This window comes from Balaenoptera physalus (assembly GCF_965194825.1).
Source record: "Balaenoptera physalus genome assembly, contig: SUPER_7_unloc_1, whole genome shotgun sequence".
NCBI lineage: Eukaryota > Metazoa > Chordata > Mammalia > Artiodactyla > Balaenopteridae > Balaenoptera > Balaenoptera physalus.
Window position 1 is genome coordinate 185,384 of NW_028126534.1, and position 26,866 is coordinate 212,249.

Genomic DNA, 26,866 nt, shown 5'->3' on the forward strand with positions numbered 1-26,866 from the left:
ATTCTGACAGCCTTCCTCATTCTGCCTGGCTTTCTCTGTCCCCTTTAGTTCAAACTGGAAGTGTCCCTTCTCTACTCCTGGCCTCTGCTGAGATGACTAATTAAATTAATATCACACCTATGATCTCTTCTTCAAAGGGTTGCTCAGCTGCACCCTTAGAGTTTCTTCAGAACAAGCTTTCTCACTTTCAAATATGGATAGGCTAAGAAGTTTCCGAATCTCTAAGTTCTGATTTCTTTTTGCTTAACAATTTGGTCTTCAATTTATCTTTCTCCTGATGTGTTTTACTAGGAGCAGTGATGAGGAACCAAGCTACTTCTTCCAAACTTTGTTCAGCGATCTCCTCAGATGAATATTCAATTTCATCACTTACAAGGTCTACCTTCCCCAAAATGCTAGAATACAGTTCAGTCAAGTTCTTTGCCACTTTATAATAAGAATTGCCTCTCCTCCAATTTCTAATAATGTGTTCCTCATTTCTGTTGGACACCTCACCAGAATAGCTTCTAACGTCCATATTTCTATCTGTTCATGATTATTTCTGTATTCTCTACAAAGATGGAGACTTTCTCTCCAGTGTGCCTCTTTGCTTTCTGAGCCATCACCAGAATCACTTTTAATAGGTATAGGCTGAAAGGACTTTATGGTGATTTCAGCTCTTTTTTAGCATGCACTTCAAATCTCTTTCAGCCTTTACCTACTATCCAATTCCAAGGCCACTTCCACATATTTAGGTATTTGCTACTTCTTGGTACTAAAATATGTCTTAGCTCAAAGGGCTATAACAAACTACGACAGACTGGGTGGCTTAAACAAAAGACGTATATTTCTCACAGTTCTGGAGGCTGCAAAGTCCAAAATCAAGCCACCAGCAGACTCTAGGTCCATACATTTCTCTTTCATAATTTCTGACCGTTTCCTTTCTGTGCTACATTTTAGCTAATTTTTCACATCTATCATCCATGTCATCCACTTTCTCTTTATCAGTATCTGATCTAACTTTTTCCCACTCCCTTTGATATACAGATGTGTGATGTTTGTATGTTGAATTTCAACATCCACTATAAAATATTCAATTTCAATGGTCAAGATTTACTAACATCAATCATTTTTACTGTTGAAGACAGAACATTCTTAACTGGAACTGGCACTGTTAATACAAGTGTATGATAGTGAATACAAGCCCAACTAGTACAGTTTGGTGCTACGCCTTGATTTGGGTTAAGGTGCCAGCACTTCTGCCACCTTTGCTTTTGCACCATCAGTACCTATGTCAACACAATTGTTCCAGAGTAAATCATGAGATTAAAAAAGTTTCACCAACAGTTTGAATATTACAGCATCATGTTGTTTGTGATCAAGCGTGAAGATCGTCAATATTATCTAGTGTTAGTACTAGACAAATTCAAGGAAAACGGCAAACCCAGTCACTTTTTGTTTTCTTTTCCATGTGAAAAGCTGTAAGCAACATGTTTTTGCCCTTTAAAAGGCTCATATGTCTCTGTTTAAAATATTCCATTCCTCTCTCTCTTTTTTCAAATTCATTAATTGATTTATTTGTTTTTAGCTGCGTTGGGTCTTCGTTGCTGTGTGCAGGCTTTCTCTAGTCGCGGTGAGCAGGCTTCTCATTGCGGTGGCTTCTCTTGTTGCGGAGCACGGGCTCTAGGCGCGCGGGCGTCAGTAGTCGTGGCATACGGGCTCAGTAGTCGTAGTTCGTGGGCTCTAGAGCGCAGGCTCAGTAATTGTGGAGCACGGGCTTAGTTGCTCGGCGGCATGTGAGATCTTCCCAGACCAGGGATCAAACCCATGTCCCCTGCATTGGCAGGCGGATTCCCAACCACTGTGCCACCAGGGAAGTCCCAATTCCTCTCTCTTTAAACATAAAGTGATTGGACTTAAAGCAGTGCTTAAAGTTTACTGGTACTCTAATCCTTGTTCAAAATTGCTCTGTGGCATAAGCCACAATGCAGTGAATTGTTGACACCTCCAAATCCCAGGGAGGCCCCTGAGTGCTCTCTCAGGAGGAAATTGAGGTCAGGTGTATCTGATGGCCTGTGTGCTCTCTGTGCTCCTGGTGATATGTGGGGGCTTTCAGGTGAGTGCAGTGGGTAGACTCATGGACTCTTAGTCTTGGCTGGGGGAGACAGCACTCTCGGGTTTATGTTTCCACATTTGCCTCCTTTTGTGTTGCCTTTCTCCCAGTTGCATTTAGCCTGATGAGAGGGAAGGAGGAGATGTCGGTAGCTGGGCAGGTGGTTCTCCAGGAGCAAATGTCAGGGACGGTTGTGTGGGCAAGATCCCTAGGCCCCGTCCTGGCAATCTTGCTGTGCACTGAGCAGTCCAGATGAATCGGGTCCTTGACCAGAAGTCCATGAAACTTTTGGCAATCTGGGCAAAATTTGGGATCTGAGGATGGGCTCAGAAATTTCAGCAAGGATTTGGCGGTATCTTACCCTCGGGCTGTTTAAGAGCCCCTGGTTTTGAATGGCATGAAGCACCAGAGAGCCTTTGATCACATTCTATACAGCTGTCCTGTGTGTGGCCCTCCAGCAGCAAACCTTCTCTGCTGTGACCTCAGGGCAGGCCCCATCCCCCCCCCCCCCACCCCGAGGCTCCTGCCCTGTGAAACATGAGGGTGTAACACAGGCTGCTTGTCAGTGCTTGGCTCCTGGCTTGCCTGACGCAAAGGATGGAGCATCTGTTCACCTTGTGCTGGTGCCCTTCCCAGAATCAATGGGCTCACAGCCCAGACATTTATGCTGAGTCTGGGGGCAGCTGTGCCCTGAGAAGACATGTCTTGTCACTTGGCCCAGGGAGCACCTCCTCAACAGACCACACTTATCATATGGATCTCCTGCTCTTGTGTCCTCTTGTGTTGTTCTGAGGCAGGTGGTTGTGATGGCCAGTACTGTGGGGTCTTGTGATCTCAGAGCAGACACTGGAGGCTGACTGACCCCACAGAGGTGGACAAGGATGTGGGCTCAGGCGATGGGTCCGTTCTTGGGTTTCTGCCTCTCCTCCCTGACTCCTGACCCTTGCTCTCAAAAGCTCACCTTTCTGTTGTAGTTGCTTCACCAGGGGGCAGTGACGGGCTTTGCCCCGCTGAACTATACCCTCGGGGTAGGTGGCCACAGCCTGGCTTGTCACACACTGGGGAAATTCTACACTGGGGAAGTCAGGATTGTGCCTTGCTGGGCTTGGAACCCAGGTAGAAAGGTAGATGGTGTGGGTCTGAGGGACTGATGCCCCAGCCCCAGGGCAGGTGACTTCTCCTGGGAGAGGTTGCCCATGGCCCCCTTTGGCCCCTCAACCCTGCAGAGGTGCTGATACACGCCCCCTGCAGGCCACAGCCTCTGTGCATAGGATCTGCCCCAGTATCACATGAGAAGCCGGGCCCAGGAGCCTCGCTCTCTCTGAGAGCAGCTGGTCATCCCACACTGAGGGGCGTCTTCTCGGACACAGGGCACATAGCTGACCTGTAACTGACATATGGACTCTTCCCTGGGCTTCACCCCTTAATTTACCTCCATTCTTGTCTCCTGTCTCACGGCCCCTGCCTTTTCCCCCAGACACCGGAGATCTCCAGGCTTGGGTGGAGTATGGCATGTTGTCAAGCTCAGTGGTGTCCACCTCACCAGCCCACTGGAATCAAGCCCCAGGGAGCCTTTGAGAGAGCAAGACCAAGGACTTTAAGAAGACTACGGTTAATGTTAAGGAGCATAGATTGTAAGATGAGGAATTTCACTAGTGTTTTTCAATCCGTAAGAAGAATGAAATAGAAATTGCAGAATTGAAACTTGCACAGACATCAAGAAATAATAGTTTACAGGCCTCAAGAAATAATAGTTTAACAAATGACCCATTTACAGAATCAAGGAAATGAGCACCATCCACAGGGTGTACAAAGGAGGTGCCTAATCCCAGGAGCAGCATGGCCACGGCTCGTCTGAGAGCGAGGCATGTGCTGGGCAAGCTTTTGTATGTAGTGTTCACCAAAGGGAACCTTGGCCAGTGATACCAGGGAAAGGCTATCATGGTGAAGGCCCACTCATCTCCACCACCCTCAACTTGAATCAAAGTATTGGCTGAAGAAACAGACTTGACAGAGACTTTGGCCACCTGGCCTGGGTTCTCCCTACAAAATGTCATGTTCCTCCAAGAACAGGGCAAGGAGTCACAGTTGTCCGAATCACAGACGGCATATCTTAACGGTACAGCTATTACAAATTTGCACCTTTGTTTGAAGGGAATTGTTAAGTGGTGGGTAGGGAGTGATGTGTTCCAGGGAGGATTTGGGCCCTCTGGCTTGCAGGTGACCCTCTTATCAGACAGGGCAATTCTGCCAATAACTCATCACTGCCTTCATTCCTCAGGTGGTAGGGATACAAAGGGATTAAAAGGGGTGCGGGCAGAGGACAGCCCTCACTGACAGCACAGAGCCATCACCTACTGTCTCCTCAACTCCTCTGCCCATATAGCCACTGAGGGTGCCAGCTTCTTGCTTTCACAGCAGCTGTTGATAGCACACCATCATCCAAGGAGTTCTTGAGCACCAACTTTGCACTACTCAGCAGCATAATGGAGAAATCAAGGATGGTCCATGGAAATAGCTAAGGGTCTTGTTTTAGGGCAAATGAGCTTATTCTGCAATATGTGCTTCTTAGTTAATTGGGGTTCGAATGTCCTTTCTTGTATGAAATGATGTTGATAATGTTTGAAAAATAAAAGGTTGGCCACCCCATGAGAAACTATGCTTTTATCTGAGTGGGGTTGGGGAGCAAGAGGGAGTAATGAAAATTTTGGTTGTTGAAGTAGTGACAGGGCAGGGCTAACTTGTTCAAAACTGCCTCCCTGCAGGAGGAAGGCCGGCCTTCCTCAAGACTTCATGGACACTACCCATAGCCAGGGCTTAAGGCTGTCATAGCTGGTGACTCAGCCATGGGCCTACTGAGCAATACAGCTGCAACCGCAGCTTGGCTCAGCCCTGACCAGCAGGAGAGAGGCTGGGCCTCCCTCAGCCTGAGTGCTCGTTCCATGGAGAGGGACTGGACCTGGGTCCTGTGTGTCCCAGTGCTGGTCCTAGTTCCTGCCCACACGGGACCTGGGCTTCCCTGATTCTGCAATATAAACACCAGAGCCCAAAGTTTGGGTCCCTCTCCTGGACCCTGGATCCCTACTGGATCCCTGTGTGCTGGCCCAGAACAAAGTGTGCAGTGGGGACCCACAAACTCCCCACTATTCCTGTGACTGTGAACTGCCCCTGATAAACATGGCTCCAGCAGCCAGGGTTACATATTTTTAGGGAACTCTCTTATGGTTACAAGTGCAAAAGACTGAGAACTACTATGTAAAACTAATACTTGAAAACTTCACTCCAGTGATATTTGAAGAACCTCTATAAAATAACTAAACAAACACAATCGCATTTTATTCCACTGTGTCCACAGTCTAAGCTTTAAATTGTATAAAAATGAGAACAAGAAGTAGAATGCCTCCAAACATTTGGAAATTAAGATGCACACTTCTAAATAATCCATGGTTAAAGAGGAATTTCAAGGAAAAATTTTAACATAAATAGAACTGAGTGAAAATGAAAATACAACACATAAAATGTGGAAGGATCCAGACAAAACACTATTAAGAGGGAAACGAATGGCACTAAATGCTTATAATAGAAAAGAGGGAAGGTCTCAGATCAATAATCTAAGCTTTCACACACGGAAACGGGAAAAAAATTGCACAATAAAATCAACACATGAAGAAGGAAGCAAATAACAATACACTCTGATCAAATGGAGTCTATTCTCGGAACACAAGCTTGGTTTACTATTCAAAAATCATCAGCGTAATTTGCCATATTAATAGATTGAAGAAGAAAATCTACATGGCCACATCAATTAATGAAGAAAAAGCATTTGATGAACTTCAACACACATTCATGTCAGAAACTCTCAGAAATCAAGGAATAGAAGGGCTCTACTTCAACCCAGTAAAGAATATCTACAAAAAACCGACAGTGAACATCATACTTAATGGTGAGAGAATGAATGTTTTCCTCCTAAATTCAAAAGAAGGTCAGAATGTCCTCTTTCATCTCTCCTTTTCAACTTAGTACTGTAGGTACTAGCCAGTGCAACATGGCAAGAAAAAGAAAGAAAGACACACAGATTAGAAAGGAAGAAATATTACGGTCCATACTCATGGATAGCATGACTGTCTGCATAGAAAATCCCAAGGAATCTCTAAGAAGCAATTAATAAGTGGCAATTATTTTAACAAAGTCTCAGGATACAAGATCAACACAAAAACATTAGTCATATTTCCAAATATTAACAATGAACAACTGGAAACCAAAACTAAAAACACAATGCTGGGGCTTCCCTGGTGGCGCAGTGGTTGAGAATCTGCCTGCCAATGCAGGGGACACGGGTTTGAGCCCTGGTCTGGGAAGATCCCACATGCCGTGGAGTGACTAGGCCCGTGAGCCACAACTACTGAGCCTGTGCGTCTGGAGCCTGTGCTCTGCAACAAGAGAGGCCGCGACAGTGAGAGGCCCGCACACCGCGATGAAGAGTGGCCCCCACTCGCCACAACTAGAGAAAGCCGTCGCACAGAAACGAAGACCCAACACAGACAAAAATAAAAAAAGAAAAATTAAAAAAAAAACCAACACAATGCTTCCAAAACATGAAATATTTGATTATAAATATTTTAATAGAGGATCTGTATGATACAACCAAACAAGACCTAAATCAATGGAGAGACATATCGCATTCATGGATTGGAAGACTCAACATAATAAAAGGTCAACTTCCAACAGAATTTTTTTGTCAACATGGACAAGCTTATTCTAAAATGTATGAACAAAAGGTAAAGGCAAAGGAACCAGAATAAGTAAAACAATTTTGAGAAAGCAGAATATAGTTAGAGGATATTAAGACCTACTGTAAAGCTATAAGTAAGACAGTGTGGTATTGGTGGAAGGATAGATACATAGTTCAATGAATAGGATAGAGAATACAGAAATAGACACATGCCAATACAACAAACTGTTTTTTTTTTTACATAAGTTAAAAAGCGATATAAAAAGCAAAATCTCTAGTCCTTATAATAACCTAAAAGGAATACAAATCTGTTAAATGACTAAGCAAGACCATACAGTTAGTGGCAGCACCAGAATCAGAACACAGGTCTAACTACTCTTGCTATGACTGAGCCTCTTCCTCTACATCTCCTAAATGTCACTCTGAGTTGAAGAGGGGAAAGAAATGGGAGACCACCGTGATGCCACATCCCTGTGCTTTAACAAGTATGTTTCCTTTATATACTGGACCATCTATTTCAGATTTTATTTGAAGCAAGTTTTGGCTTGCTTCAGTATGTATTTCATTTTCCATTTATTACCCTCTTTCATTCATGGCAGACAGGCTCTAGAGGTCCTGAGAATGTCTGAAACAAAGAATGCTATAAAACACCTTAGTAACTCTCGAAAATGCTAAGTGGACCCTGAATCAAAACTTCAAGTTTCAGAGAACTTACAGCCACTAACGATCTGCAAAACAAACAAATAAACAAACAAACAACCCCACACCCTAGCAACTCTCAACCTTGGATCAAACTATAATATGTTGGAAGAGGTATTACTGAAAAGAGCTTGAAAGGGCAGCCTAAAAGGCAGAGAGTACAGAACATGGGCCATGTCCCTGTAAAGGGGACATGGTTCATAATATTGTGAATCAAGGGGTTGGTTCACAATACTGGTTATGATGTTCAAAACTGTCAATCAAAGAGAGGTGCATTATTATATATTTGCTTGTTGCTATTGCTTTTCTGATTAGAAGATACAGAGTCACTTTAGGTAACTTCCATTTAATTTAATATTTATCTTCATTTTATATCCAGGTCACATTTTCTACATCAAAATATAATCATGCTGACTCCCCCCACCCCCTACACCCTCAGAGAAAAAAAGTGAAGAACTTTACACAACTTGAAAGAAAGATGGAATGCACAGAGAAGTTGCTACTGCACCCAAGTAACAAAGAACACAGAGAGACCAAACAGTAGACATGTCAGAAGTGCACAGAAGACAGCTCAGGGCTCGCAGCAGGAAGGAGGAGGAATTAAAAGACTAAAGCTTTTAAATGCTATCACTTGTGCCACAAGATTACCCTGAAAAGGCAGATAGGTCAGAAAGCAGGACCAAATAGGGGATTTTCCAAAGGCTGCTATCTAACAGAGTTTAAAATATCCATAGATTATATATATATATATATAAAAGATTCCATACACAGAAGAGATTTCTCTTCCCCACCTTGCCTTTAGCATCCGGTCAACACTTTAGAAACTTAAAACCACTGTTAGCATGTCCGAATGTAGAACCGATATAGGTTTTTTCTTTCTTAAAAAATTGTATCCCAACTCTTTCCAACCAAGAATTCTATTAATTATTTTCATTATGATTCCTCTGCATGGAAACCCAGTAAGGGATCATCAAGACAGGGCATCTCACTACTATCAGATCAATGCCAGTTGGGCAAAAGCTGCATGATTCTGTGTTACTCAGAGGGAGGGAGAACAGTAAGACACAGGAGTTGAAACTTATCCCCACCAAAGAGGAAAAGGAAACTCCTTTTCTAACCTATTCATTAAATAGGAAACAGCAGGTGGACAGGAAAAGCCATCTGCTTAGAGCAGACCCAGAGGCACACCAAAGTCTAAAAACAAGCGCTCAGGAAAGCGTCTCGGCTCGGAGAGGAAGCGTCTTTCAGACCCTATCTTGTCCCTAGTTTGGAGATCAAAGCATTGTAACTTCAGATAGTGATACTCTGGAGGGGGTGGACGGGGAAGGTCTGAGAGACCCAAATAATGAGGACACTAGGCAGCTAACTACACCACTACGTACAAATACACACATCAGTAAGAAAACCTCACCTCCAACCCTCAGCTACTTTAAACAAAGCACTGCAGTTCCAGGTTTTCGGAACAGGGGATATTTTAAAGTCTGCTAGCAGTTTAAAACATTGCAACACTGGCACAATATGTTACCTATTCTTTGTTTTTAATTACAGGGTAACACAGTAAACTCCAACACAAAGGTGGGGATGGGGGAGTGCAAAAGGAATAAAGAAAACAGAACCAGTATTTCACAAGAGCATCAAGCCAGTGATGAAGTAGCAGCTAATGCTTTGCAGAGTCTCGAGGGTAGAATTCGCTCAAGGTGCTCTGAGGGATTCTCTTCAGCATTTCTTTGGGGAAGATTCGGAGCAGTTGCCAGCCAATGTCCAAAGTCTCATAGACAGTGCGGTTTTCGTAAGGACCTTACAAAAAATTGAGATTAGATGAATAAAGGCCAAGTACTTCCAACTTATCAGCGTTATTCAAAATTTATTGTTATGGGTCTAGCACTGTGAGCATGAAGTATAAAAAAGAGATACAAAGCAGTCAGGTCTCCCAGGACTGGATGTGACCAAATGTGGAAATGAGGGTCTAGACAGTAAGTACCCCTGGGAATCAGAGAAAAGGGAGAAAGCCCGCAGGCGAGACGTTGGGCGCGTGCGTGCGTGCGTGCGTGCGTGTGTGTGTTTAACAACGGGTGGGATCTAAAAACACTCCACGGAATAATGGAAAGTAGACCCAGAGTTTTGTCCAGAGAGTAGTGAGAAAAGCAGTTTCCCAGCAACACAGGCTGACCTGAAGGAGGCTAGTACAGATACTTAGAAGGCCTTAAATGCCAATGAAGCACCTGAATAGGTCCACGTGAAAGTTTTCAAACTTGCTATTGCTATTATTATTTTTAATAGCAGAATCATTCTTATCCTGCAAATAAATCTCATTTTTTAACTAAGGAGTTAGAGTGGCTAGAGTTCTGCATTCTTTTCTCGACCAGAATAATTTTTATCTTTTTAAGATATTAAGGTTCTGCATAAATTTTTTTTTTTTTTTTTTTTTTTTTAGAAAACCCAACAATCATATGTTCTGGGGATTTTAATGGTACTTAAAAAATGTATCACACAAATAGAAAAGTGCACAAATCCTAAGTGTGCAGCTGATGCATTATTCCAAAATAAACACATCGTTTGTAAGTATCACTGAGGTCAAAAATAGAATTTACCAGCATTAGCAGGGGTGGTAGGGAAGAGACCAAACAAAACAGCTTGAAAGCCCTACACATGCTGTGTAATAAAAACCATTATAGACTTTTTAACAGAAGGACAATCAATAAAATTAATACTAAATTTACCCCGGCAATGGCACATAGAGAGTCAGGGAGACTGGTGAAGATGCTGGCACTAACGGCCAAGGATGATGGGACAAAGGTCTGGACTAGGTCTTGGGACACAAAGAGTGGTCAGAGATCAGCAGCTTCAACATCGCCCAGGAACTTGTCAAAATACAGGCTCTCTGGCCCCACCCACACCTACCGAATCACAATCTGCACTTCAACAAGATCCCTGGTAGATTCAAAAGCATATTCAACTTTGAGAAACACTGGCCTAAGTTTTTTTAATAGGAATGAAAAGAGAACAGGATAAGATGTTTCAAAGGAGAACAATGGAAATTAGCAAATATTTGATGACTGGAGAATAAATGAAGAGGGTTAAGAATGCCCAATTCCTGAGCTTGGGCTAACTAGGGTAATGGTCATGCCAGAGGTAGACAGACATTGAAAAGGGAATTGCTAGGCAGGTGGTCAGTTGGGAAAAGACTTTGGTTCTCACCACGCTGAGCCAGAGAGGATGGTGGCATAAACACAGGCTTCCTAGCTGGAGATGTGGGATTAGAGCTTCAGAAAGAGGGTCAAGGCTCATACATAGCAAGTTAGTCATCAGCATAGGGGGAAAAAGCACAGAAAGAACAGGTAATTAAGCCTTTGGGAACATTAACAATTAAGAAGCAGGAAGATAAGAAATCAGGAGGATGAAAACAGAGGGACTGGGAAAGTCCAAAACCCCCAAAGCCAGAGGAGAGCATTGCAGAGAGGTTAAGAGCGAGGAGAAGTGGCAATGGAGGTAGGAGAGCAGAAGGCCGGTTGTAAGGAAGATAAAAAATAAGACAGGAGCTAAATAAATGGATAAAGAAATTGAAGGTAGAGGGGAAGGAACCAGAGGGCTAAGAACAAAGACATGGCAGGCGGCTGGAAGAACCTCTTCTCTACTCAGAAGGAAAATTGTATGGAGACCAATGTAAATTCTCTCAGACTAGGAAAGAAGTCCTCAAAACTACATATGATGCTGTTTCTATTCATAGGAAAATAGTAATCTTACCCTGAGCAATGAAGTTCCTCCCAAACTTCTGCAGAAATTCCAAGTAAAGCACATCATCTGAGGTAAGGGCTTCTTCTCCAACTACGGCTTTCATGGCCTGCACATCCTTACCAATAGCATAGCATGCATACTAAAGAGAAAAAAGGTTTACATGAACCTTTATAAATGGTAACGGTACTTTGGGCATTGTAAGTGTATTGCTGTAGCTATCTTCACAGTATTTCACATTATTTCCAAACATAATTCACATATGCAAGTATTGGAAAGACTTTATTATACAGCAGTCTCACTAAGGAAGGAGTCTTCAGGCATGCAATACATAGACATTACTAACACTCTACAAAAAATACACTCCCTCAATATATCAATGAGCTTCCATTTTGTAGAGCATTTAAAAATCACAACTTACACAATAGGAGAAATCCATCTCTAAATTCTATTCAAAAAAAAAATATCTGTGTTATCAGTAGGTTTATTTATCATTTCTACTTTAAGGTCAAATGTATTTTTCTTTAATTATGCTTGGTATACAATCTCAGGACTATAGAAACCAAGGATTTCATAGAATATACACAGCTGTATCCCTTAGCGTTCTGGTGATTGCCTAATATGTTAAACAAAAAATTAGTTAGAATAGTCTTTCAGAAATACTCTATAATAAAGGTTACTAATAAAAACAAAATCGTCTTATGCCTTTTTTATTTAAAAACTACCTCATACAGCATTAGAGGTGGGTTTCAAGCATGTGATCTTTAATCTTTGTCATGAGCAGTTATCCTTATGAAAAAGACTGTTTGGCTCTAATGAATGTTTCTGTATTCCAGTATTCTATATTATATATTCTATATTAAAATTCTACTTTGATGGGGGGAGAAGAAAAGTGATATGGAAGAAAGACAAGAGGTATAAGACAGCAGCATGAACTGAGAAAGTATTCATTTCTTTAAACACAATCCTGGAGAAAACATACGTACCAGCTGGTTAGATACATCGGCGTGATCCTTTCTGGTCATACCTTCTCCAGTAGCAGACTTCATTCACTGAGACAACGAGGGCAGCACATTAATAGGCGGGTAAATCTTGGGTAAAAGGGGAAGGGGGAAAATATTATATTTAAGTACAAAATTCAAGCTTTACTGGTAGTAAAGGAGGATTTTGAAACTCATTTTTATTGCTTAAATTGCATAAAACTGCTACATTTGTTTCTTAGGTGATTCCTAATATCTCTTCCTGGTAAGAAAAGGAAGTAAGAAACATTTTACAGGTTAAGATTTCTTTTTGAGAATCAAATCCAAAAAGTAAAATCTACAAAACAGTACAAGAGTCTATTAAAAAACTGAATTTTCAACATCTGCCTACAATAGCAAATCCAAATGGTCTTCTGAACTCTGACTCATAAAATCACACATAAAAAGATTAACAATAATTTCACCTAAAAGCTGGTATCAGAAGCTGGCATCTACTAAAGAACCAATAAAAAATCTGTTTTTGATTATTCAGTCATAAAAAAGAATGAAATCTTGCTGTTTGCAACATCATGGATGGACCTTTAGGGCACTATGCTAAGTGAAATAAGCCAGACAGAAAAAGATAAATACCATATAATCTCACATATATGGGACCTTAAAAAACAAACAAAAAAATGTCAAGCTCACGGATAGAGAACAGACTGGTGGCTGCCTGAGGCAGGGGATGAGTGAGCCAAATGGGTGAGGGAGGTTAAAAGGTACAAACTTCCAGTTATCAAATGAGTAAGTCATGGGGATGGAACTTTCACAGCATGGTGACTATGTACGTTAATAATACTGTATTGCATACTTAAAGGTAGCTAGAAGAGTGGCTCTTCAAAATTCTCATCACAAGAAAAAAAGTGTTGTAACTATGTGAGGTGGTGGATGTTAAGTGGACTTATTGTGGTGATCACTCTGCAACATATACAAACATCAAATCATGACATTGTACACCTGCGACCAATGTAATGTTACGTCAATTATACCTCAATTAAAAACATTTTAACAATAAAAGACAAAGAAGAAACTCTGAAAAATCTGTTCTTGTATTAATAACAAAAGTGGTAGATTATACCGTTATGGAACAGAAGACCCAAAAAAGTTCTTTGAACAACTCACTCCATTTTAAGGCATAATAAAGAAAGTGGAAATTTAATTCTTAATTCTGGCACTCTTTTCCACACCAGGATTTTAGTATTACAGAAATGACAATTTTATAGCCATATTAAAAACAATTCAATTTGATATTTTCTAAATAAATAATTCCTAAGAGCAACGTCAGAGTCACTAAAGAATAACTGAAGAATAGATCTGTAGGCTTAGAGCATCATTCAACTCTCAAATACCTGTCTGTTGTGTAGCTGTCTGTCCACATAGATCTGCCCCTCTGTAATATATCCAGTCAAGTCAGGGATGGGGTGAGTGATATCTACCAGAGAAAGACACCTGATGTTAGTTAAAGTGTCCATCTCATATAAACAAAACCACAGGAAGTCAATCTGCACTACTTAAAACAGTGCTATAGAAAATAGTTTCCTGTGATGATGGAAAAGTGCTTTATCTGTGCTGTCCAATATGGCAGCCACTGGTCAAATGTGGCTACTGAACATGTGAAATGCGGCTAATGTGACTGAAAAACTTTATTTCAAGCTTTATCTGATTTTAATGAACTTTAGAACTTAAACAGCCAAATGTGGCTAGAGGTTACCGTATTGGCCAGTCTCACTTATTTGGTTGCAGCACAGTTAGACATGTGTTGGCACAAGTTAAATTAGCTATCTTCATAAAAAGTACTATTTCTCCTAGTTATGCTCTCTCTCCCCCAAATATAAAGTTCCATTTTAAACACAAAGTTCATTTGCAGAGATTTGCCAATTTGATGTACACTGAGAGAACATTCTCAGTCCATAAGCTATCCCAGAGGGATACACAACATTTCAACATGGAAAATACGGAGAGGCTCAACAAGTTAAGCAACACTACACAGGCAGCACCACGCAGGTCCTACAGAGCAAGACATCTCTAAGTCTGTTAAATTACAGAGAGTAATTTTGTAGCTACTTCCTTGGAACAAATCATTTTCACATCAGAGGTAGTATTCAGACTGCCTGGGTTTTTTTGTTTTTTTTTTTTTTTTTAATTTATTAATTTATTTACTTTTGGCTGTGTTGGGTCTTCGTTGCTGCGCAACGGCTTTCACTTGTTGCGGTGAGCGGGGGTGGGGGGGCTACTCTTCATTGCGGTGCGCGGGCTTCTCGTGGTGGCTTCTCTTGTTGTGGAGCACAGGCTCTAGGCATGCGGGATTCAGTAGTTGTGGCGCACGGGCTCAGTAGATGTGGCGCACAGGCTTAGTTGCTCTGCAGCATGTGGGATCTTCCCGGACCAGGGCTGGAACCCGTGTCCCCTGCATTGGCAGGCGGATTCTTAACCACTGTGCCACCAGGGAAGCCCCTGCCTGGGTTCTAAAGCCGCCACTTCCTAACTGTGACACTGTACCTCCCTGTGCCTCACACGAGAGCATCTAAAAAGTCGCTATGAAGATCAAATGAGTCAAAACTTACAAAACACTTAGAACAGTGCTCAGTTATAATGAGTTATTACTGTTTCTGAAAATAGTTTGAAAAAGTGTTTTTAAAAGACTGAGATAAAGACAAAAAGACACTAACATAAGGGGAATGCTGCAAGTCTCACCCGGGAGCTGCTGGGCATACCTCCAAGCAGGCACTGCACTGTGCACTTACACACACATGATAAAACCAAGTAATTTTTAGCAAGTCTTTGATGATCGTTCTATCTCTAGAGTCTCGTGGCATTTACCATTTGTGCTCCGTATCTGGCACTTTGGCTACCTTAAATTACTGATGCACAGACATTTAAAAAATATCCAACTAGAATGAGAGGCTTACATTAAGTAGAGCCCATACATTTTTTAAAAATTCATTTCTTTCATCTAGACCAGTGTCCTGCAAATAGTAGACACTAAATACTAGCTAATAAATAAAAATTAAAATTACAAGAAAATTTTTCTACAAAAGAATAATAATTATGGGTAGTTTTGAAATGAAAAATTTTATTAGAAACAAATCACTAAGTAAGGTAAACTTCTGGAGGATAAACTCTCAAAAGAATTTCAACTCAAAAAGATAGATGGTCTTCTCTCTTCAAATCAAAGTCCTTACAACGATTAGGGATGCTATAATCCAAAGACCCAAAACTTACCATCGTTAGGCATGGTGATAATAGGAATTTGAGTAATAGAGCCATTTCTACCTTCCACTCTACCAGCGCGTTCATATAGTGTGGCTAAATCTGTATACATGTAACCTGGGAAACCTCGTCGACCAGGAACCTCTTCCCTGGCTGCTGAAACCTGACAGTGAGTCAAGGAGAACAGTATCACATACCAGAAAATGAAAATTAAAGCTTGGTTAGAAAACATTTGTTTGAACATGCCAAATTACAAAGTTGGAAATATCATCTTATTCGTTTTAAATATCACCTCTAGAAACGATTTAGAAAAATCTAGCAACATAAATTCAGATTATTCTGCAACAAAAATGTTGACAATTGGGGACCAGAAGTTTTTTTGCTGAAATCATACTGCCATAACACAAATCTTCAAATAGCTGGCTAGAAGAAAATCTGCTTGCAATTTTATAAATCAAAGGTAGTACATTTTAAAACTAAGAGAACAGTCTCAGTTCACAAGGTTTCCTTCATGTTATGGATCTTGCCAGATTTACATAAGCTAATCCTGAAAAGATCAAAAGGGAAGGAAATACATATATCAGAAATCATCTGATGCACTTTACATACATTATTTAATTTAATCCTCACAACAACCCTATGAGGAAGTTAATGTTATTAACCCCAACTTACAACCGCAATCAAGGGCCAGATGATTTCCCTGGATCACCGCACAAGACAAGAATAGTAATAAATGGTCTTTCTCTTAGAGACATGCACACTAGAATATATGCATACATTTTAATCTACAGCCAACAAGAACTGTGAGTCATTAAGCCCAACTTCTAACCGCTACTTTGGTTCCTCCAAGAGTATGCTCCAGCAGTGCTACTCAAAGCGTGGCCTGCCTGCAGACCAGCTTTTATCAATGTGAAAGGAGATAATACAGAAAGCAAGATAAACATATAGAAAACTTTAGTGGCAATTTGATAGAATAATTGTCTGTCGAATCTAATAATACTAATAAAAGGGTTTGTAAATTGTTTTTTTTTTTTTAATTTTCACTTTTCTAATACTTATTTTTACTGCCTTTTAGAAAAGTATCTGTGATGGATGGGAGAAAAGAAGTCCTTCGATGAAAAAGCACTGTAGCCGAGTGAGATATGATGATGGATCTTAGGGAATCTTAAGCTAGATATTTATAAAGCCTGTCTCTTCAAAAGTCTTCTTCCCTTTTTTGCACACTTAAAAGAGCAAGTCACTCAAAATTTCAGTAACTTGCATTAGAACAAACACCCCACACTTCTGGATGGTAACTGCTAGAATCTTATATTGTTTCTAAATAATCACTGAGTTTTCTAAAGGAAAAAAAAGTTCTGAAGAGGGTTCTGCCACAGTATAGTCTTTACTTATGTAAATAAATAAAAACTTACATCATTAAAAATGGAATTCTTGAAAAGGGCTAAAAACTACAGTCTGGACAGAGACAGAACTACCTGGGAGAGTAACTGATTAAATAGCTTGCATCATTTACTCTAAGAATCCAGTCTTAACCAATGGAGACAGTGAGAGTATGATAAATAGGCTAATAATTTAAATCTCGTCCTCTAATCATTTCAACTAGGTTGACAAAAGTAATATTTTCTTTTCTGATTAATTAAGGTATTCTACTAATATATGAGCAATGCATTTTAAAAAACATGATTTTAAAAAAAATGAAAACTTGCAGAGGGACAAGATAACCCTGACAAGATAATTCATTTTAATTAAGAAAAAAAATTACCTCTCGAAGTGCTTCAGCATGAGAACTCACGTCTGTTAGGATAACCAATACATGTTTCTCACACTGATAGGCCAGGAAGTGGGCCGTGGTTAGAGCCAAGCGAGGAGTGATAATTCGCTCAATACTGAAATGAAACATTAAGTCCTACGTCACTCAAACAAAAAGGCCAAAAAAAACACAAAATGATTCCAGAAATAATAGTACAGTCTCCCTTTTAAAGTTTCACATAAATTGAGGAAGGTTAAGCAATTATTACTTTAAAAGTTCTTAAGTAAGGCAGAGTTCTTTTATGCATTTACATAATAAGAATTACTTAGTGTTACACAGCTAAATTGATTTATTTGATAAATGCCCCATAATTTCTCAGAACTATATAGTTCTCAAAACTGAGCAAGAAAGGAAGAGAGAGAGAAGGAGAAAGGGATGAAAGAAGTAGGGGCCAGATTTTGCAGGTAAGAGGAAAAGGTCATTTATTGAGTATGGACTGTGTGCTAGGTAACTTACATTATTATCTCATTTCATATGCACAACAACTCTGTGAGACAAGTATTATCACATTTTATGAAAGAAGACACTGAGCTTCACAGCCTAAGTGACTTACCCAAAACCAAATAACTTGCAAGAAGCAGAGCTGGAATTTAAATACGGTTATCTCATACCTAGGCCTGTGCAGCTTTCACTCTAATGTTCTACCTCCTTAGTGTAATGTGACATTTTTGACCAGAAGGCTGCATGAATAGGGGGAAAACAGCTCATTTGTTTACTTACGTTGGGTCGTTAGCCAAGTTCAAAAAGAGGCAGACGTTGTCCATTGAGCCATTTTCTTCAAAGTCAGGTTTGAAGAACCGGGCAGTTTCCATGTTTACCAAAATGGCAATGACTTCATCAGTGCTGGGAGAAGAAAAATTCTCAATATTTCTTTCTTTCTCTTTCCCTCCCCCCTCCCCAATATTTATTTCTGATGAAGGCCAAGCTATAGATCTGCACTGCTCCTTCTTTTAAAGGTTCAAGTACCCCCAAAACGTTCACAAAAGCCAACAGAGTAAACAGCTTGCTTTGGGCACAAAGGGAATTATTTTTACATTCCACAGTCAAATGCTAAATACTAATCCATGGTTTGCCCAAAATGCCAACTTGCAACTTCTCTGCCTAGAGATAAATCGAATAATATATGTGTAGTTTTCTACATTGTTCTAAGAACACAAGCACTTTTACATTTCATACTAAAACAGAAAAAGATAATACTTACACCCATAGCAGCAAATACAATCGCAAAATTTTCCTCACTGTAGTCCACTACATCTTTGGATTTTTTTACCAAACCAGCCTGGCGACAGATTTGAGCTGCAATCTGATGAGGAGTACAAAAGAACCAAGTTAAAATCTAAAATAATATTTCTACAACAAAATAATTTTACCCTAAACTTTGGGGAACTGTAATCATAAATGAAACTGGGTTGTCTTAAAGGGCTTTACCCAATGAAACTATTTTGTAATTTTTGCAGATTCCTAAGAGTAAGCAAGAAGTCAGATATGTGTAGATAAAGAGTCAATGTAATTGGATTATATAAACAGTAACATTGGGCATTTACCTTGAAAATCCTATATTTGGTTTCTCACTAAGAGTGAAGCACTCGGAAATTCTTTCTCCTTAAATTTCATACCAAACAGATTCTAGGTCTCACCGCATTGTGCGGTAAGCCAGCAGCAGAGAAGATAGGAATTTTCTGCCCCCTAGCAATACTGTTCATGCCATCTATGGCCGAAATGCCGGTCTGAATCATCTCCTCTGGATAGATCCGACACTGAGGATTGATTGGCTGGCCTAATGCATTTCCAAAAGGGAAAATTTTAATATGTCTCTACATTAAGACTACAACCATATAAAGCATATAAAGCATTTCTTTCTACTCTTAAAAAATCAGTTATTTTTGAAATCTGAAACTGTTTAAATATTCTTTTCCATTAATCTTTTGTAGATTCACAAATTATATGGTAGTAAAGTGAAATGTAATGTATAGCAAATAAGAGAGAAATCCTAATTTCAAAGCCAGTATGGCTTTTACATCTCAGATATATCCTGGTGATATTTTACAATAAATAAAATATAAAAATTTAAGATAACCTCAAGGAAAAATAAATTTATTAAATAATAAACAAAACATAATTAATCAAACATGGAGTATGTTGGTTATCTACTTAAAGTATCATAAAAATCACCCTTTCTCTGACAAAGGTATAAGATAGGTAGATGCTATTTTCCCCAAAACACAGAAACCCATTTTCTGTCCCTACCCATGATATCAAGGAAGTCTTCAGCCAGTACAACAGGACCTCTGTCGATGGGTTTTCCTGAGCCACTGAATACCCGACCTGGTAAACAGTAACGAGACAGTACAGAGTGGACAATGACTCAAATCTTCACAATCTTTAAAAAGACTTCCTGCAAAGACGTTAAAAAGGAAGCAGATCTCTGCTCAGCATGAATAATAATATCCGTTTACCAAGCATATCCTCAGACACTGGCGTTCGGAGAATATCCCCAGTAAACTCACAGGATGTCTTCTTGGCATCTATACCTGAAGTCCCTTCAAATACCTATCAAGAGAGAAAAGTAAACAGAAGGGTAAAGGAAATTTAGATCATAAGCGCTTAAGATTTATTTGTCAGCCCTTATAAAGTAAAATACATCAACGTATATACTACTTGTAGCCTCATGACTGAAGACGTGTTCATGGTGGACGACGAACCAAACTGTCAACCTCTGACCCAGAGTCATGCCTGCAGCCAAATCCATCAAGCAAGCTAAGAATGGTGTTTACATTTTTAAAGGGTTGTTTTTTAAAAAAAAAGGAAAAGAAAGCATAAGAACATGCATCAGAGACCTTAGGCACAACCCTCACAAAGTCTAAAAAATTTACTATCTGGCCCCTTACAGAAATTCTGCTGACCTCTGCTCTAGATTACTTTTTAGGGCAATATGTTATTTGAGAAAACTGGCACTTCCTATAATCAGTAACATTAAAAACTAGGAATTATCAGAGACAATTTAAAGGAGTAGACTCAGATCTCATTTTGGTTTCAGCCCATAAGCTCTGAATTCTACTTTTCATCTCTCCCCTTCTATGTGACTGTTTCATTTTATCCATTAAAAAAAGTTTTTTAAAAAGCCATTTTACCAGTGGAGCTATTGGGCTAGAATGGATATTGGTGGCTGGCATTTAGCAAGAAAACATGAAAAAATACTTTTCTTCCCTCACAGCCAGTAAACAGTCGGGTCCCTGGCTTAAGATTTTTCACCTTCATGATGGTGCAAAAGCAATACACATCTGGTAGAAACCGTACTTCAGAAAAATCACATGAGAAAAAAAAAAATCACATGAGATATTTAACATTTTATTATAAAATAGGCTTTGTGTTATATGGTTTTGTGCAATCGTATGCTAATATAAGTGTTCTGGGCACCTTTAATGTAAGCTAAGCTAAGCTATGATGTTCGGTAGGTTCTGTGTACTAAATGCATTTTCAACTTACGATATTTTCAGCTTATGATGGGTGTATCAAGATGTCACCCCACCTATAAGTTGATGAAGATCTGTATACTTATGTGATAATTACTAAAAAGAACTATTGGTGTTTCTTATGTTTGTTGTGATCAGAAAAACGTTCAACTGGCCAGGTTTTGAAAGCGATGCTTACCTGAACCACTGCTTTGGAACCACTAACTTCTAGAACTTGCCCACTCCTCTTCGTGCCATCAGGTAGTGTTAAGTGCACAATCTCAGCATATCTGGGAAACTAAATAGGAAAAAAATAAAGGCTCAATAACCAACATTTTAAAAGCTCCTCAAAATACTCTATATGCTCTGTCTTTCACAGCACGTATGCACATGCAGACCCCACACCTCCCCGAAGCACACAGGTATACATCCAGAGTTTAGAATATCCTCAGGTAGTGTAAGTCCTTAGAACACTGATCACTGGCACATATACTGGCAAACACAGCATAAGGTACAGAGAGAAGGATCTTAAATCTATGAAACCACGGCAATTAAATTCTTTCCTTCTGTGTGTATGTTTTTAAGCTTTGAGACTACAGAAAGTTAAAAAACTATGTTCCCACTACTCAGAAATGATGTTTGCTTCTGGGCTGTGTAATCACCTTGTGCCTTGGGAGGACAGGAATAAAATGCAACTGAACAATAAAATAATTACTATTATAATAAATAATGCTAATATTCCCTCCTCAATCTAATTCTCCTAACCAGAAATGTATTCCTCTAATCCATTTTTAATATTTTAAATTGCATGTTTCCAAAAATATACTGTAGTGTTTCACTTACCTAAATGGCAACATACTAAATGTATCATCCTGCAACTCGTTTTTTTCCCACTTCACCGTATGTTTTGGATCTGTCATAGTCATATTTACCTTATTTGATGAACAGAATCTTTTGAAAAATGCATCACTACGTTGTGTGATGTGAAGGAAAACATCTGCCAATGCATCTGTGAATCAACACTGACTGTAGGACACTTATTCTGGCGATGCTAATATGAATAAATGGGCATCTAGAATCAATGTTAGAACAGATATAGCTAAAATAAAATCAAGTGACACTACATTTTATTCAGCTGTTCTTCTACCACTGGTGTTCAAGGTTGTTCCAAATTTAAACTACTACAAACATGCTGCAATGAACATTCTCACATGTGGGCCCAAGTTTCCCTAAGGTAGCTGGTTCCGTAGTGGTGGGCTATAGGCTGTGTCCATTGTTATGTGAAATTACTCTGCAAAGGAACCTTTTACTTTACAAACTCCCTAGTAGGATAGAAAAGTATCTTTTCCCTACATCTTTGTCAATCTTACATTATTAAACTTTAATTTTTACCATTTTGATAAAATAAAAAATAGTATCTTTCAATTTGCATTTTCCTGATTCTACTAATATTGAGCATCTTTTCATGTTTACTGACAATTCAGACTTCATTTCCTATAATGGCCTTATTAATAATATCTTTTCCTCGCTTTTCAACTACATCTGCTTCTTCTTATTTACTTTTAGGTAAGTTTCATAGATTCTGGATATCAATCCTTTTGCGAATATCTGCTCCCAGTCTTCCTTGTCTTTTAATTTTGTTTATGGTATCCTATCATACAGAAGTTTTTGCAATAAAATGACTTGTTTTCCTTTATGATTTGTGTCTTTTGTGTAGGAAAACCTTCCAACCTGAAGTCATAAAAATGGCCTTCTATACTGTCTTCTAATAGGTTTTTCATGTTTTGGTCTTTAATCCATCTGGATTTATTTTTGGTATGTAATTTTATTTTTCTCATTTTTATCTTTATTTTTCATACAGGAAGCCAAATACCCCAACAATATTTACTGAGTAGCACAAATGTAATTTGTGCTACAAGTAGCACGACTTGTAATGTAGCCTTTATCATTTACCAAGTCAAATTCTCAGGTGTGAGGAGAGTTGGTTTTAAGAATTTTAACTTTGCTCCACTGAACTATCTGCTTACTCCCTCACCAAATCTTTATTCTTACTGTATTTCTAACTGATTTTGTTACCTGGAGAGAATCAACATCTTTTCTATTCTGAGTCTTTCCATTCATGAATGTGGAATCTCCAGTTATTTGAAGTCTTCTTTTATGTCTTTCAACAAAGTTTCACAGTTTTTTGTAAAAAGTTCCTAATTATTCTAGTAGTTACTTCTGGCATGCAAAACACTACTGATTTCTATAGACATCCTCTGTATCCGGCAACACTGTTTTACACCATTGTTTCTAATAGTTTGTCCACTGAATGACTTGTGTTTTCTGTTTAGTTAATCATACCGCCGAGAAATGCTGACAGCTGTGCCTCTTCCTTGTGATCCCTTCTCCGCACAGCACTGATCAGGGGCCAAGCGCAGAGACAGAACACAGACGGACAGTGGTGCTGACAACAGCGGTCCTCACCTTGGTCCTGATTTAAATGGGAAGGTTGCTAGAGGCTCTCCTTAAGTACGCTGTTTGCTGTAGGTTATGGTGGATATCCTTAAAGAGGTTTGAAAAGTTTGTTCTAGCCCTTATTTCTAAGACCACCTTCTTCTTTTGTTTTGTTTTGTTTTTTAGAAACAAGTAATTTTATCAGGTACATACTCCGTATTTACTGAGAAGAGCATAAGCTTTTCTAGCTTAATCTATGAATGACCTGAATTATACTGACATTTGCTAATATCAAATCATCTTTGTATTACTGGAATAAATTCTACTTTGTCATAATCCTGTTGAGTTTTAAAGTGTATTTTTGCTAATATCCAATACATGAGAACATTTTTATTAAGAATTTTGGAATCTGTGTTTGTAAATGAGACTAGCTACATTGTTTCTTTTCTGATACTAGCCTTTGTCTGGTTTGGGAATCAAAGATGTGCTACCTTCAGAAAATGAGTTGGACAGCAGTCTCCATCATCATCTATTCTGATACAATTTGTATAAAATTATCTATTCCTTGATCCTATGTGTATGTTTTAAGTTAAAAACAGGAGCCAAAAACTAAAAACAAACAAAAAACACTCTAAATCTGGTGGTATAAAGCCATTCTTACAACTACATAAACTTTATTTACCAGTTTTTCCTCAGCTGGAGTTATACCCCAAACAAACATTCAATAAAACTTTTTCAGCTTTCTTAAAATTACTTCCCCCAAGATGTTTTCTAAGTCCTTCCCATTATTGACTCTCATAGCATCCTGCACTCACCCTTCATAGCACTTACCAATTAGACACTTAACGTATTTGTATTGTGTATTTTTGGTGCTGAGTTCAGCGCTTAACATAGTTGAAGCATGAATATTTTTAACTGTTTTTGAAAATATATTTACTAATATAAAAGCTCCATATTTTTAAAATATGAGTCAACAATTTTATCCAATAAAAAGTATATAAAAAAGAAGAAATAAAGGACAAAAAAGCAAATAATGCTTTCAATACTTCCCCCAAAAATAAAAGTGTATGCTTCATCCTTTCACAAAATATTAACGGGCTCCTGCCTAAACCCTGTACAACTTGTATACTGAGGCTTTGAATCAAACTGCAGACTAGTATGAAACTGTGGCCAGGAGTAAGCTATATGCTTAATCTTGCAATTAATTTGTATAGGTACCTTGTCATGCACAAAAATATCTTAGAGATAAAGCTGAAGAGACAGTGCACTTTGCCCTTTCCTTTAAGAAATGGTTTTCATTTTATTTTCTGCTTCCACAGGGGCCACATGCCAAACATACTTCTGCCATTACTTCTCTCCACAAACTCATAACTGTGTACCTTTCCCCCTCATCCACTCCCAACAACAACCAATGCAGAATTACTGTTCTACAGAGCATATTATACAAATTATCTCCTCTGAAGATATTTTAATCACTGAACTCAGGCAGGCGGCTTCACCCAGGGTGAAGTCTATTCAATTATAGACTATATTCTATGCCTCTTTTTCTAAGATAATTCTTATGTATAGGTGTGGCTAAAAAAAACCCCATGTAACTAAAGAGTCTTTCAACAAACTGAATAAGTAAAAACTATTCTCTGCTTTATGGTTTTAGTCACTGTTGAGATAATCTGTTGTTTATTCATTACTTGAATACCAGTGTCAGGCCCTCAAAGACAAAAGTAACATTGTTTACTCACTCAAAGACCTTAAAATTTAGTAGAGAAGACAAAAATGTAACAAGTAGTTAGAACACACAGTAGTCTATGACAAGAGCCACAAGATACAGTATATCTAAATAATATCCTACAAGTCATAAAACACACAAATATTACTGTTGTTTTCCTAATAAACCTGTGAGGTATGATTAACAAACAAATAAAATTTTAAATTTTACAGACAAGGGACTCAAAGCCACAAACAGAATCCACAACAGATCCAGTACTAGAATCCCATCTTCTGACTTCGGACCTAAAATTCTTGTCTCCATATAGCACTGACATTCCGACCAAGGAATGGCTTAAAAGAATCATAACAAAAAACTTAAAGTGTACTAAACAGTACTTAATACTATGCTTTTAACTTCTTAAATGGTTAGACGATAATGATAGTGGTATTACCTTAACATGATCTAAGATCACTAGTAGACCATTAACTCCCGATACTGTCTTGTATGCTGGAAAGAAACACAAAAAAGTCAGTTCTTGTCAAACAGGACAACAGTCGAAATGACCTCTCTGGTACTACCAAAAAGAACCTCTCTCTACTTTATCGTATCTATTATTATATGGAACACTCAAAAAGTATGAAATTTTTCATTGAATTGATAAAATATGCCTGCATCTGTACAACTTCTCATAATCCCCTTCATCAAACCAAAAACATGTTTAATTCTTACTATAAGTCACATTGTTTCAAGGACCCAGAATACAAAAACAAAGGTAAAGAGGGAGAGTTCCCACAAGAGTTCACAATTTTATATGGAGAAGGGGGAGGTAAGGGCTCTACCAGAGGTGTGCTGAGGGTCTGTGGGAGCACAGGAAAGACCCTGCAATGGTTCTCACTTAGAAGAGAAAAGAAAAAGCTTTACAGAAAAGGTAGCACTTAGCAAAGTAGATAGAGAAGGAGAAGGGAATCCTTAACTTTAAGCAGAAGTGACAAAACTCACAAAAGAAATCTGACAAAATGTAGTCTGTTAAGATAAAATGCCATGATTAAATAGTATCATAAAAACTATGAAAAAAAAAGGAGTTTATGAAGGGGGATGGAATGAAAGGTCAGAGATCATATAAGTATCCTTTAAAAAAAAAAAAAGTCAAACGTTACTGTCATTGTAGAAGCTTTTATTTTCTACTGCAAATTATGCCCTAGCAACAAACTACCCAAATCTCTCATTTTAGAAAGGAGGTAGCTGTCATTGAATTGTATCACACCTACATACATGCCGAATATAATGAATGGTAATCAGGTATAAATCAGAACAGTCAGGAAAGCAATTCTAACAATGTCAGAATTAACTAAATTTCATGATCAGAAAAGCTGAAAAAACAAATGAAGTGTTTACAAGACCTAAAATAATGTATAAGAAGCTGTCAACCAACTGGGAATTTTTCACTTGCTTGATTTCTTATGATGTCTTAGACAGAAATTTCTGGCATGAATGTAGACTCCCAAGAATGAGGAAACCATTTAATAACCAGTCTTCAGAATAAACCGGGCTTCAGAATTTAAAAACATAACTTCTTTAGCCAGGAAGCAAGTGCCCTGGTAGAAACACTGAGACAGGGCAGGCGAGCACTGTCACGAACCCTAGTCTTTCATACTGAGGACCTTTAAATCCTCACACTAAATATTTGCTTGAAGACATTTGTAATTGTAATGATCAACAGAGGCTCCTAATTACTTCTTTTTTTTTCAACCTTAGATAAAAAGCAAGTCACAAATTTTAAATGTTAAGTTACTTAAATGGATGGCAATGTAAACAAGTTAATCATGCCTCCAAGATTATTAGAAATATCCCAGTTGTTGGGGCTTCCCTGGTGGCGCAGTGGTTGAGAATCTGCCTGCTAATGCAGGGGACACAGGTTCGAGCCCTGGTCTGGGAAGATCCCACATGCCGCGGAGCAACTAGGCCCGTGAGCCACA

At 38.9% G+C, this 26,866-nt stretch overlaps 1 pseudogene across 1 annotated transcript; it reads right to left on the minus strand.

Annotated features, from left to right (window-relative positions):
• Window positions 1-9,039: 9,039 nt before the first annotated feature.
• On the minus strand, window positions 9,040-26,164 carry LOC309665262 (V-type proton ATPase subunit B, brain isoform-like; annotated as a pseudogene). The gene is made up of 14 exons (XR_014268384.1): window positions 26,155-26,164; window positions 25,342-25,424; window positions 20,946-21,044; window positions 19,751-19,844; window positions 19,542-19,619; window positions 18,932-19,071; window positions 18,498-18,597; window positions 18,015-18,126; window positions 17,247-17,370; window positions 15,497-15,647; window positions 13,624-13,706; window positions 12,242-12,346; window positions 11,268-11,397; window positions 9,040-9,320 (listed from the first exon to the last, which is right to left on the minus strand). The product of XR_014268384.1 is annotated as a V-type proton ATPase subunit B, brain isoform-like (transcript).
• Between the last annotated feature and the right edge of the window lie 702 nt (window positions 26,165-26,866).